Here is a 12012-nt window from a genome sequence, read left to right as displayed (position 1 = left end):
GCCAAAGAAGGGGGTGCCAGCTTTGGCTTCAAAATTTTCTAGCACTCTCTCCTATAATACTACAATACTACTCTTGGGCCTCCCCTACATTAATTTGAAAAAGGTACCTCTCTATCAAAAGTACTTTTTACATTTCTTTCTCTTCTCTCTTACCATTGATTTTTAAAATATATCTCTTTCTTGTCTCTCATCAATAAACTGTTTTTATCTCCTCTCTCTCTCTCTCTCATTCAAAAGTTATTTTTATCTCTCTCCTCCCTCTCTTCTCCATTGAATCCTTATACCCTTCCAATAGAAATTCCTTACATTCAAAGCATTTAGAATATATATTTTATTTTAAAGACTAGGAAAACCATTGATGAATTACTTAGTCAAGGTGGATTAGAGTTTATATAAGCAAAGGGTGATTAGAGTTTATATAAGCAATAATATTTAATGCTATGTTTTTAGTTTTATAATATACACTAGACAAACCTACCTTGATTTATCTCTCTATGTTTGTGTGCGTGTGCATGCATGCACGCATGTGTGTCTCATTAAGGATTTGTTTCTATATCTCTCTCTTATTCAAAAAATATTGTCACTAAAAAACTCTTTTTCTCTCCCTCTCTCTCTCATTAATATATATACATATGTATGTGTGCATGTATTTATGTGTGTATATTGGAAGTCTTAACATACCCACATACATGTATACACATATGATTAGTTCAAAGAAGGATAACTATATATACATATCTATATGTGCATACATTTATGTGTGTATGTTAGAAGTCCTAACACACACACACACACACACACACACACACACACACACACACACACACACACACACACACACACACACACACACACACACACACACACACACACACACACACACACACACACACACACACACACACATGTGATTAGTTCAAATAAGTATAACTATATTTTATAGCCTAAGAATATTAATATTACAACAACATGATGTCAAGTTAGTAAAGATACACACAATAAAAGATCTCTCTCTCTCTCTCTCTCTCTCTCTCTCTCTGTGTGTCTCTCTCTCATTAAGCATATTGATTAAGCATCGAATTTATACATATTTTCACCATTCAATATTCTATCTTACCACCACAACAATATAATCCACAAATGTGCAAGCTTTAATAATGATTTAAAAAAAAATCAATGTTTAATGAGATTGCTAGAGCCATGTATAAAGAAAAATATTTAGTGAGTATTTGGAATGGATACAAATGTAGATATGTTTATATACCAACCCATGTTGACCGTATAGGACTTACATCTCATATTTGGAAAGATAACTTTTCTAACGTCGCCCATAGTGTGACCAGCAAAGTAAAGACTTTGCTAATTCTTAGAGCAGATGCATCTTATTTTGTTGAGAAAATATAGACACACCTTGATTGGTTAGCTATGATCAAATTTATGATAAATCTTTTATTATCATCATCTATAAGTTTGTGGAACAATAGTACACTTGCCAAAGGTCAATGTAATACAAATCTAAATCCGGATTGCTTGCAAAAATTATTTTATAGTGTAAATGTGTATGTGTGTGTGTGTGTGTGTGTGTGTGTGTGTGTGTGTGTGTGAATTTACATGTAAAGAGCGAGCTATTTATTGTGATATATATATGTCAAACCTAGAGTACTCACACAAATACTTTTGTGTTACAAGAGAGAGAGAGAGAGAGAGAGAGAGAGAGAGAGAGAGAGAGAGAGAGAGAGAGAGAGAGAGAGAGAGAGAGAGAGAGAGAGAGAGAGAGAGAGAGAGAGAGAGAGAGAGAGAGAGAGAGAGAGAGAGAGAGAGAGAGAGCCATATATTAGTAAAGAGAGAACTGCTCATTGCAACACATATCACAATCCAATGTAATACAGGTTTTATCGATTTGGAGTGCTTGTACAAATGTTTCCATATTGTAAACATGAGAGAGAGAGAGAGAGAGAGAGAGAGAGAGAGAGAGAGAGAGAGAGAGAGAGAGAGAGAGAGAGAGAGAGAGAGAGAGAGAGAGAGAGAGAGAGAGAGAGAGAGAGAGAGAGAGAGAGAGAGAGAGAGTGGTGAAGGCAATGATGGCGGCAGTGGTGGTAGAGTTGGCAGCGGCGGTGGTGGAAGTGGAAGTGGAGGTGGCTACATCTAAGGCTGGAATAAGTGAACTATGTGGAATAAGAATAGAGGGGTTGCAAAAAAAAGCTCGCTAAAAAAAACTTGCTTCTTACCCTTCCCCCCCTTAAGGGGCTTATTTCACAAAAACACACTGTTACATGAAATAATGCAATGGGTGTTGCAAGAATTAGTGTAAAATAAGATGCTATGCATGAATGCAACGGTGTCACTTTAGAAGTATTATTGCCCAAGTGTCCTTTTACAAAATGATCAGCTTGATACAATATGGATAATGATTGAAATACAAAGTACATGAGATAAAATGATCAAATCCTTTTTAAGTACCATGAGAAGGAAGCCACCCCTTCTCATCAATAGGAGGTGGTGTAAGGGAAAACTATGGGGGATCCCACTCCCCATCAATATCTAGTAGAAGGGGATGGTGGACCAAATCCAAGACATTGGTGAGGGTGCTCAAAGCAAGGTCAAAGATTGGATGAGGCTTTGTGAATAGGTCAGCATGCTTCTCACTTGATGGCACAAAGACAAGGCATATGGTATATTCGTCTACATTATTTCTAATGAAATGGTAGTAGGATTCGACATGTTTTATCTTGTTCTCATCTTGTTGGAGAAGATTGGATTACCTATGAGGTACATCACATTCTAATAATCATGATGAATAGGATCCTCACGATGAAAATGTAGCTCCATCATTGAACTCCTCATAGTATAGGGCTTTAGGGGTAGCATTGTACAAGGCCTTGCACTTAGCCTCACTGGAAGATGCAACCATAATCTCTTGCTTTTTGTAGTGAAGAGAAGTTGAACCCAATGAGAATATATAGCACCATGAGACCAATGGGTATCCAAGTCCAACCCAATTGGTGTAGGCTTGTGAGGTTAGTGTGGAGCTAAAAGGCAAGACATAAGAATACAAATGTGTCATGTATCTCAACACACACATACATGAAATCCAATGAGAGTGCTTGGTTCATTGAAAATATTGGCTAATTATGGACTAGGATGAGAGATTTTGGATACATATGGACTAGCCAAAGCAATTTCATAATTACTTATTGGTAACTATGCTCATCATGTGGAGGAGAATTTGAATCCTTAGGTAGTTCTAGAGTTGGATCTAGTGGAATAGTAGCTAGTTGATAACCTTGTGGGGAAAATTGTTGCACCAATTAAAGGACATACTTTTTCAAGGAGACAAAGTATCATCAAAGTGTTGTACAACCTCCATGCTTAGAAAGTAAGAGAGTAGATCGAGATCAATATTCTCAAATCTGGAATGTAACTATACATTAATAGAGTGAATATATGAAGTGTTTGAACCTTTACCAACAGATAATCTAAGCCTTAAAACCTAGAAGGCCCTCTTTGAAGTGTGATCGATATATAGATTAGGGTCAAAGGGGTAGATTGGAACCCAAACTAGTTGGTGGAACCAAGAACGTGATGCTTGATTCAACCCATAAAGAGCTTTATGCAAACTATCTTCTCCTCATGGCTTGAAATGGAGCTAAACCACACAAACTTCCTCTAAAGGATATGAGGTAGATAGTGGGATCAATAGTTTCTTCACAATGAATACCTTTTGTCTAAAACCCTACATCACTAATTTTGCCTTACATTTGTCCAAGATCTAGCATACTTTGAGTTTAATATGGAAAATCCATTTCATACTCATAACCTTATTATTATGTGAACCATCCACCAAATTTCAAGTGTCATTTTAGTTGATACTCCCAAGCTCATTTTCCATGGTAAGTCACCAATCATGATGCTTGAGGGTTTCTTGCCACATATTTTGCTTTGAATGGGCTACATAGACTATCATAAAGATATACACAAATGAGACACTAGGTTCGATCTTAATAGAGCATCTTAGATCTTCTAGATAGAACAAGTAGGATGATTTTGAATCTTGCATGGTTTGTTAGATACAATGGGGTAATAGGTCCCTAGGAGATGGTGGTGAGAAAGAGAACTCTGTAGGTGGATCAAGAGCTAGAAGTAGATTGGGCTTAGATTACAAAAAAGAGGGATCCTCATCAGGTGTAAACTTTAAAATTTGAAATATATCCCTCTTATCAAAGGCTATGTCCCTCCAGATGATCTTCTTTGTCCAAGGATTAAGAAACCTATAGGGCCTTATCTTTAGACAAAAAACCCACAACAATGGGTCAATCAACTCTAGGAATAGGCTTACCTCATTTTTGGTCCAGTGGATCACATGTATGCATGGTGAAGTAAGATTTTGAGATGCTAGACTAATGTTCTAGAACCATAAAATGCCTCAAATAGGATATTTTGACATGCCTCCATGGTTGGGCACCTATTCATAATGTTGTCCTCATGGATTTTGACCACAATTGCTCTAGAAACTTGGCTATAAATAACATAGAGTTTTCCATGTTCATCACAATTTTATCCTAGCATTCCATCACTCCATTTTGCACAAAGGATTTGGTTGACATAAGCTAGCATTGAATGCCATGCTCTCATTGGAACTTACAGATTTCATGTGAAACAAAATCTCCAACACTATCACTCCTTGCTGTCCATATAAACTCACTTGCTTATTGATGGTAAATAATAAAGAAAATTTTTGGTTTATAGAAAAAACATATATGGAAGTCAAGAAGCTTTTGATTTACTATCCCTCTTTACATTGCAATGTAGTTGACTTTTGGAGATAAATATGTTTAAAAACTTAGCTTATAGCCATAATTGGCAATAAGTGGTTAATTTTTGTATAGCTTATTTTAGCTAATTTTTTTTGTTTTGGATCTCTTTAATAGCTAAATTTGTGAAATTTCACCCTTAAAAAATACAGTGGTTGCCATACACTGTTTATAATAAGCTACGGCCCCCACTGCCTCCAAATGTTGTTGGTTTCTCCAAGTAAACCTATCACTTCACAACACATAGACATAGGATTCCCCCTCAATGTCAAAAGCATCACTAGCTTGTGTATTATATGTGGGATCCAATATCGGTACAAACACTGTGTTCATGAGAATTGCAAATCTCCTCTAGAGTGCACCTTGGAAACCACATCAGCGGTGGGAAAGGGGGACCAAAGAGTAGAAATTTTTGAATGAGTAGACCTAATGACCCCTTCTCGAAGGATTATATGGATTGTGGGTGCATGCTATAATTTGCATTGGATGGTGCATTGTGCCCTAAGCTTTAGGTACTTCAATAGGAGTACTATGCTATCTTATTGAGCACCACCATCTTGGAAGAGGTTTTGACATCTTCTTGTATCCATGACTTGCGATTGCTTATTTGGTAACCGCTTCCCTATGGTGGTAAAATATTTGTTCATAATATCACTCCAATTACTTTATTGTAGGAGAGAATGCATCCTTTTGGATACTACAAATATTACTATGCCATGTGCAGGTGTCAGTGCACATTTCATTCTTGGTTTTGTTGGAATTAATTTTATTGTTTCGGAGAAAAGAAAAAATCTACAACACAAAGCAAAGGCTAATGAGAAGCCTTATTCATTAAATTAGGGAACTAAAAACACACAATGTTGTGGAAAAAAGCAAGGCTAAAAAAGCTACATGGTGGCAGCCTATAAAGCCATATGACCATGATGTACCTAATTTTATGTGGTGCATCCCATCTAAAATCATGCTTTGATAATGAATGACATGATCAACGATATATTCTCATTGAGAAAGTGCATATCAAGAAATGTGTGATGTTGTTTGAGCACTCAATGCTACACGCAAAGATAATGGATGCATCTGAAGAATTGCGCCTAGTCTAACTACTATGCAGTACTCCATGCATGATGCAAAACAAAGAGATTCCTTAATCTAGATTAGAATGCTTTATGATCCAACCTTACCCCTCATTAGAAAAATGTTTGAATGTGCTCTTCTATACCCTCCTAGGTCTCACATCACTAATGATGATGAAAAGATGGTTTTGTGATGTTCACCAAAAAAGGTTGCCCAATCTCACAACTTCACAGCTTTCAAACTCACCCAACCCACCTTATTCTCTCAATCGTGGGTTCCTAATGAATGGCATAATATCTGAAATGTTTGTGCAAGAATAGTGCATGCACAAAGAAAGGTGCTCTGTCAAGTTGGCACACATCTAAACTAGATGTAGCTATATGGGGCCTCATGTTGTGCAAGTGCTCAATGTTGGTGCATTAGTGTGTCGTGACAAGATTGTGGGAGAGAAGGAAGGAGTCTCACTTGTAGCTTTCTTGCTTGCACAATGGGGGAATACACACGGAGGTGGAGGCTGAAAATAGTTTTCCTCTTCTTAGTTGTGTAAGCCAAAAGTCTCTCATACATAGAAATAGAAGAACCCTATATATGGGTTTCAAACCAAACTCAACTAACTAAGGTGGCATACTAACTGAGCCACAAACTAGAGTAGATAAGGATAGCTGTCATCTAGCTATTATTCATGGGCGGTGTACCAACCGCATCTGCAACTGACAATCGGTGACATAAATACACAACGGTCACCCTGGCATATCACGAGTGGAGCTCGATATCTCAACATGTCAACCCAAACACATGGCATGGAAGTAATTGAGATCTAGGGAGAGGACCCACATGTGCTATGAATCGACAAAGGTGCTTGTGATGTACTTGTGAATCCAATTCCCAGCGGTGTGTAAGGTCAAGGCAAAAGAAACATACTTGGTCTCCTCAATGTCGAGTAACTTTGATGAAATTCCATATCATCTTGTCAAGCCAGCCACACAATCTAGACCAAAAACCATCGAGTATGTAGAGTAATTCAAACCAAAACTAACAAAAAAACCCTAGTCTAGCACACACCCAAAGATTCTAAGTTGTGAAAAGTCATAGGAAGCAGTCACACATGACAATGAATACAAAAATCCTATCTATAACGAGTAGACCTAGAGGTCTTCTTGTTTTTTCAAACACACGTAACATATTTAGCCCTCACTTTAGCCTACAAGCATTCATGGTTAGCAACAAAAATCTTCATAAAAAGAGGCAACAAAAATCAACCACTCATCAATAGAATCCAAAGGTTTCTCAACTTGTTCAAATAAGTCAAGATCAAACACAATGATCTCTAAGAGCACGCCATCCAATTCGTCCGCTTCCTAAAAAATATAAGTAATCTCTTTCCAATCATGAGTGTAGAAAAATATAAGTAATCTCATGAGTATCTTCCGACTCTTTTTCTACACTCTTGGACTTCTCCTCTCTTAATCTATTGATGCTCTCCAAGTCTTAGCTCACATTCTTTCTTATATCATCAACATCGCTCTTTGGGCCATTAGAATCCTAGTTCAACAAAATGAACTCCAACAAATCTCAAGGATGTCTGAAGTTCTTCCAACAAGGTCTTCACTAAATCAACCTCAATACCAACTAGGGTCTCTCTAGGACTCCTTCCATAACTCAAACTAAACTCAGACAACTCATCATCAACCAAATATGACTTCAATGATTTGCTACTAATAACATTGAAAACACTCATCGAGTGGGCAACCATTAGTTCAACACTCTCACAATCCGTTCTACACTTAGAAGCTTACATGCAAAGTCATAAACACCACAAATAGTCTTATTAGGCAATAATTTAGAATTCACAACCTCATGTTTCAATTCTTTACTCTCAACTCCTCAACCTCTTGCAACTTAAAAATTTCAAAAAATCTTCCTCAACACTATCTTCCTCGCTCAACTCTCAAAAACTACACCTCTCAAGCTACATGGATTATCAAACTCACCTAAACCCTCAAGATTGTCATGGCTCTCCAAATTTCTAACATTTTTCAAGTTGTCCTAGTTCTCCCAATCTCTCCTTGAACTCAAAATGCTAATATCAATAACCTCATCAACCTCTCTCAAAGACCTCTCAATCTAGACTCCTCTTGCCAACTATAATCCTAATAATTGCGTCTCCACTTAGAAGCGTATCTAGAAAGCTTCCCCTTCTGTCATCAAAGCTTGTGAACTGGTAAGACATCTTGGATTTTGTAATAACCCAGAAATCTATGTTTATCAAAGAAACAGTTATTGCTGGCCATTAGGAAGCTATCGCTTGCATAGATAACTATCATCTATAGCACAAAGCTGTTGCCTGTAGCAATGATGCTATTGCCTCCACCAAGGATAGGTCACCTGCAAAACACAAATTTGCATTTTCCGCAAAATGCAAAAAAATGGGGCCGCCTGATGATTGGGCAAGGTCGCTTGGTCCTGGAGTACGTGCACAAGATATAAATTGGGGCCGCCTGATGATTGGACAAGGTCGCATGGTTGTGGAGTATGTTACAATATATAGACATAGTAAACATGGGTTAAAAATCTATATTTTGAAGATGTGGACTACTCCGTGATGAAAACCTACTCTTCTAAAAGAAATCTCTAGACTTTGTCCTCACTTAGGCAATGATATCATTGTTGAGAATCTGCCAATCACACCCTATGTATGCCCCTTTGTATGGAACATCTAGGCTAGGAAGATGCAGTCCATTCTAAGAAGAGAGACAAAATCCCATATGCACAGTGGATGTTAAGTGCTACCTAAGAACTCTATATAATGATGTACTTGAACTATCACTTACACATGAGATGAATACAATATCATGATGCTTTCCTCTTTCAGTTAGTATCATTGTCATTGTCTGTCTAATATACAAGAATGTGTTTATGAGTTCAAGTCTCAATCTTGAAACCTAATTCACTTGTGTAACATTCTTGTCTTCTTTGTCTATGTCATCATGAGGTTTATCTCTACCTTCCAACCTCTAGCTTTTGCCATGCTCTAGATCCCGTGTTTCTCAACATGGTATCAGAGCCCAGTCAGGCATGGGACTACTCCTCCAACTACGGTTCATACTCTCTCAACTTTGCTTGATCTCTCCCCAGCTCAGGTTGAAGGCATGACCTCATTTCTTCACCTGCATCTCATAGCCACTGCTTGTCTGCCATAGCCTACAGGACCCTGCATCCTTGGAGCTTCTTGATCTCCTCAACCAGGCAATATTTTAACTCGCTTCCTTCTAAATATTTGTTCTCCACTTCAGGGCGCTTCAACCCAGCACATCAACCCCTGACATTGGTCGCTCCTATCTGCGGCATTGTGATTTTTTGTCCTCGATGTCTAGAACACGCTGGTTGCTGGTTGTACGTCTGGATCTACGTCTGTGCTCCGCGGTTTGTCCTATGAGCATAGGGCAAAGAAAGCCCACTATCCAAGCTCTCTTCTCATGAAAGGGTTCGTCAAATAATTACTTCTATGAGCTGTGCCAAGGCAAAAACCAGTCGGGAGTTGTAATCCCTAAAAGCTCCACCATAGCTATTTTGTTTCAAGCTTTCATTTCACTTGATTTTCCTCATTGGCTTGACTCAAACTAAACCCTTCCACTTTGATTCACTGATTTGATCAGTCTCCAACAACATTTGTCCATCAAATCAAGGAGGGGAGATCTCTGAAGCACTTAAAGACCCATTGAAGATTTGAAGACCTCTCATAGCCTTGAGCTCCAAAGCTTCAACTTCACTTCAAGTTCCAAGTTTCTCAAGTTAACCAAGTCATTGATTGTCAAATCTACTTAGTGCCTCTTTCAAATCAGCAGGAGGGGAGAAATCAAGCAGCTCAAGCTCCTTTTCTACTTCATTTTCTTACTCTTTTCACTCTACTGAGGTTCTACCACTTGGTTTGAGTTGCCACTCTGATTTGAGCTCCCAGCTCAGCTTCCAACAAAGATTCAAGTGTTTTTACCAGCAAGATTTTACTAGCCAGGAGGGGACTTGAGCAATGGGATCAAGCATCGGCATCGGACTTATAAAAACTATAGTATCTATTGATACTTATCAAGTGTTATTTGACACTAATCTTCTTGTATCCTTTGATACACTTAAGTACAACACTCTTATTGATTTATCTCAGATTTGAAGCTGATTCTTGGTCATATCAATGACAATCAAGAAGATTTCTATGTGGATACACTTCATGAAGAGTAACATGACTTATGTTGCTTATTTACATGACATAGAAGATGTTCTTACTCTACCTGCAGAAGGAAATGGAGCTGCCTACACCAAAGAGAAATCGATGAATCCATTTGAAGATTTTGAAGACATGTCTACCACTTTGCTTGAGGGGGACAACTGGAAGAGCAAACTCAAAAATGTTGCAAGCAAAGTCAATAAAGGAGTAGACCAAGAAGATCATGAAGAAGAGAAGAAAGACAAGAAGATTTTCCATGCTGAAAAAGAAATAGCAGATGCTGAAAAAGACCACAAGGGCCTGTCGATCCTTGTCTCTCATTTTCTGTTTTAAAAGCATTGTACTTGCCTTAATGTTCCTTTCATAAGCTTGTAAAAACTCCTCATGTAGCCTTGTACTACAGCCTTTGTACACTTTGTGAGGCCCCTGTAACAGCCTCTGGATGTCCACCATGTTTATGGTACCCACACTTAGCCTTTTCTGCGACAGCCTCTGGTGTTTTGCCATGTTTGTGGTATGCCCACACTTTGCAAGTGTTTCTCTCACTAAAGCCTCTATACACTTTGTACTTTCAGGTCGTGATTGAGGAGGGGTGTTGAGAATCTGCCAATCACACCCTATGTATGCCCCTTTGTATGGAACAGCTGGGCTAGGAAGATGCAGCCCATTCTAAGAAGAGAGACAAAATCCCATATGCACAGTGGATGCTAAGTGCTACCTAAGAACTCTATATAATGATGTACTTGAACTATCACTTACACATGAGATAAATAAAATATCATGATGCTTTCCTCTTTCAGTTAGTATCATTGTCATTGTCTGTCTAATACACAAGAATGTGTTTATGAGTTCAAGTCTCAATCTTGAAACCTAATTCACTTGTTACTTGTGTAACAGTCTTGTCTTCTTTGTCTATGTCATCATGAGGTTTATCTCTACCTTACAACCTCCATAGCTTTTGCCATGCTCTAGATCCCGTGTTTCTCAACAATCATGTGAGAGTGCACAACTGAAGAGAAACACAAACATCGAGAGAAGCACACAGAGAGAGAGAGAGAGAGAGAGAGAGAGAGAGAGAGAGAGAGAGAGAGAGAGAGAGAGAGAGAGAGAGAGAGAGAGAGAGAGAGAGAATGTGTGTGTGTGTGTGTGTGTGTGAGTAGAGGATGATGGAAGAATACTGCACTGATTGGATAAGAATATTGATACAATGATGATGGATTGATTAGTCCTTGTGTGCAGCCCAAAGCATCAATGAGGGCACTAGATCATGCCAATGACGATGGTAGTACCAAGCACTGAGAGTTAGAGTGTGCACCTACAAAGGGAAGACTAGAGATTGAAGGGTGTGTGTTTTTATAAAAAAACCCAAACATGATCGACCTGCATTAGAGGAGGCTATAAATACTAGTCGACCAACAATAAATACTGGTCAATGACAAATTTGATGGTTCGGTTGGCTCTCAAAGGGGGATAAAATCGTAGGACACCTATTCAGAATTCTCCCACATTGCTCCTTCTTCTTAATCTCCCTGTTCACAGTGCTGTTTGCTACTTGAAAACTACAATCATGCATCGTGCAAATTTGGAAGCCCCTCTTTTTACATGAGATCTCCCTAAACTAGCTAAAAAGCCACTTGCTTTTTGCATGTGACCCTATTATAGAAAATTTCTACACATTTTCAAGATATTTACAAGAAATAATATCTAAAATATCAAAAATAAAATTGTCCAAAAATCCCATATTTTTGAACCATTCATTTATGGACACTGACACTAATCACTAATATGGCATTGACTCTCTAGATCAATAAGAAAGTCAGATGATGATGCACTCCAGAGTTTTTCACACTGTCCACCTGTAGCAGCACAACATTCACCCCCTCTGAACTTACACATCCTTCAGTATGT

The sequence above is a fragment of the Lygodium microphyllum genome, chromosome 3 (assembly GCF_053477565.2).
Source record: "Lygodium microphyllum isolate KBCC chromosome 3, Lygodium_microphyllum_v1.1.10, whole genome shotgun sequence".
NCBI classification, from domain to species: Eukaryota; Viridiplantae; Streptophyta; class Polypodiopsida; order Schizaeales; family Lygodiaceae; genus Lygodium; species Lygodium microphyllum.
This window is presented reverse-complemented; position numbering follows the sequence as displayed.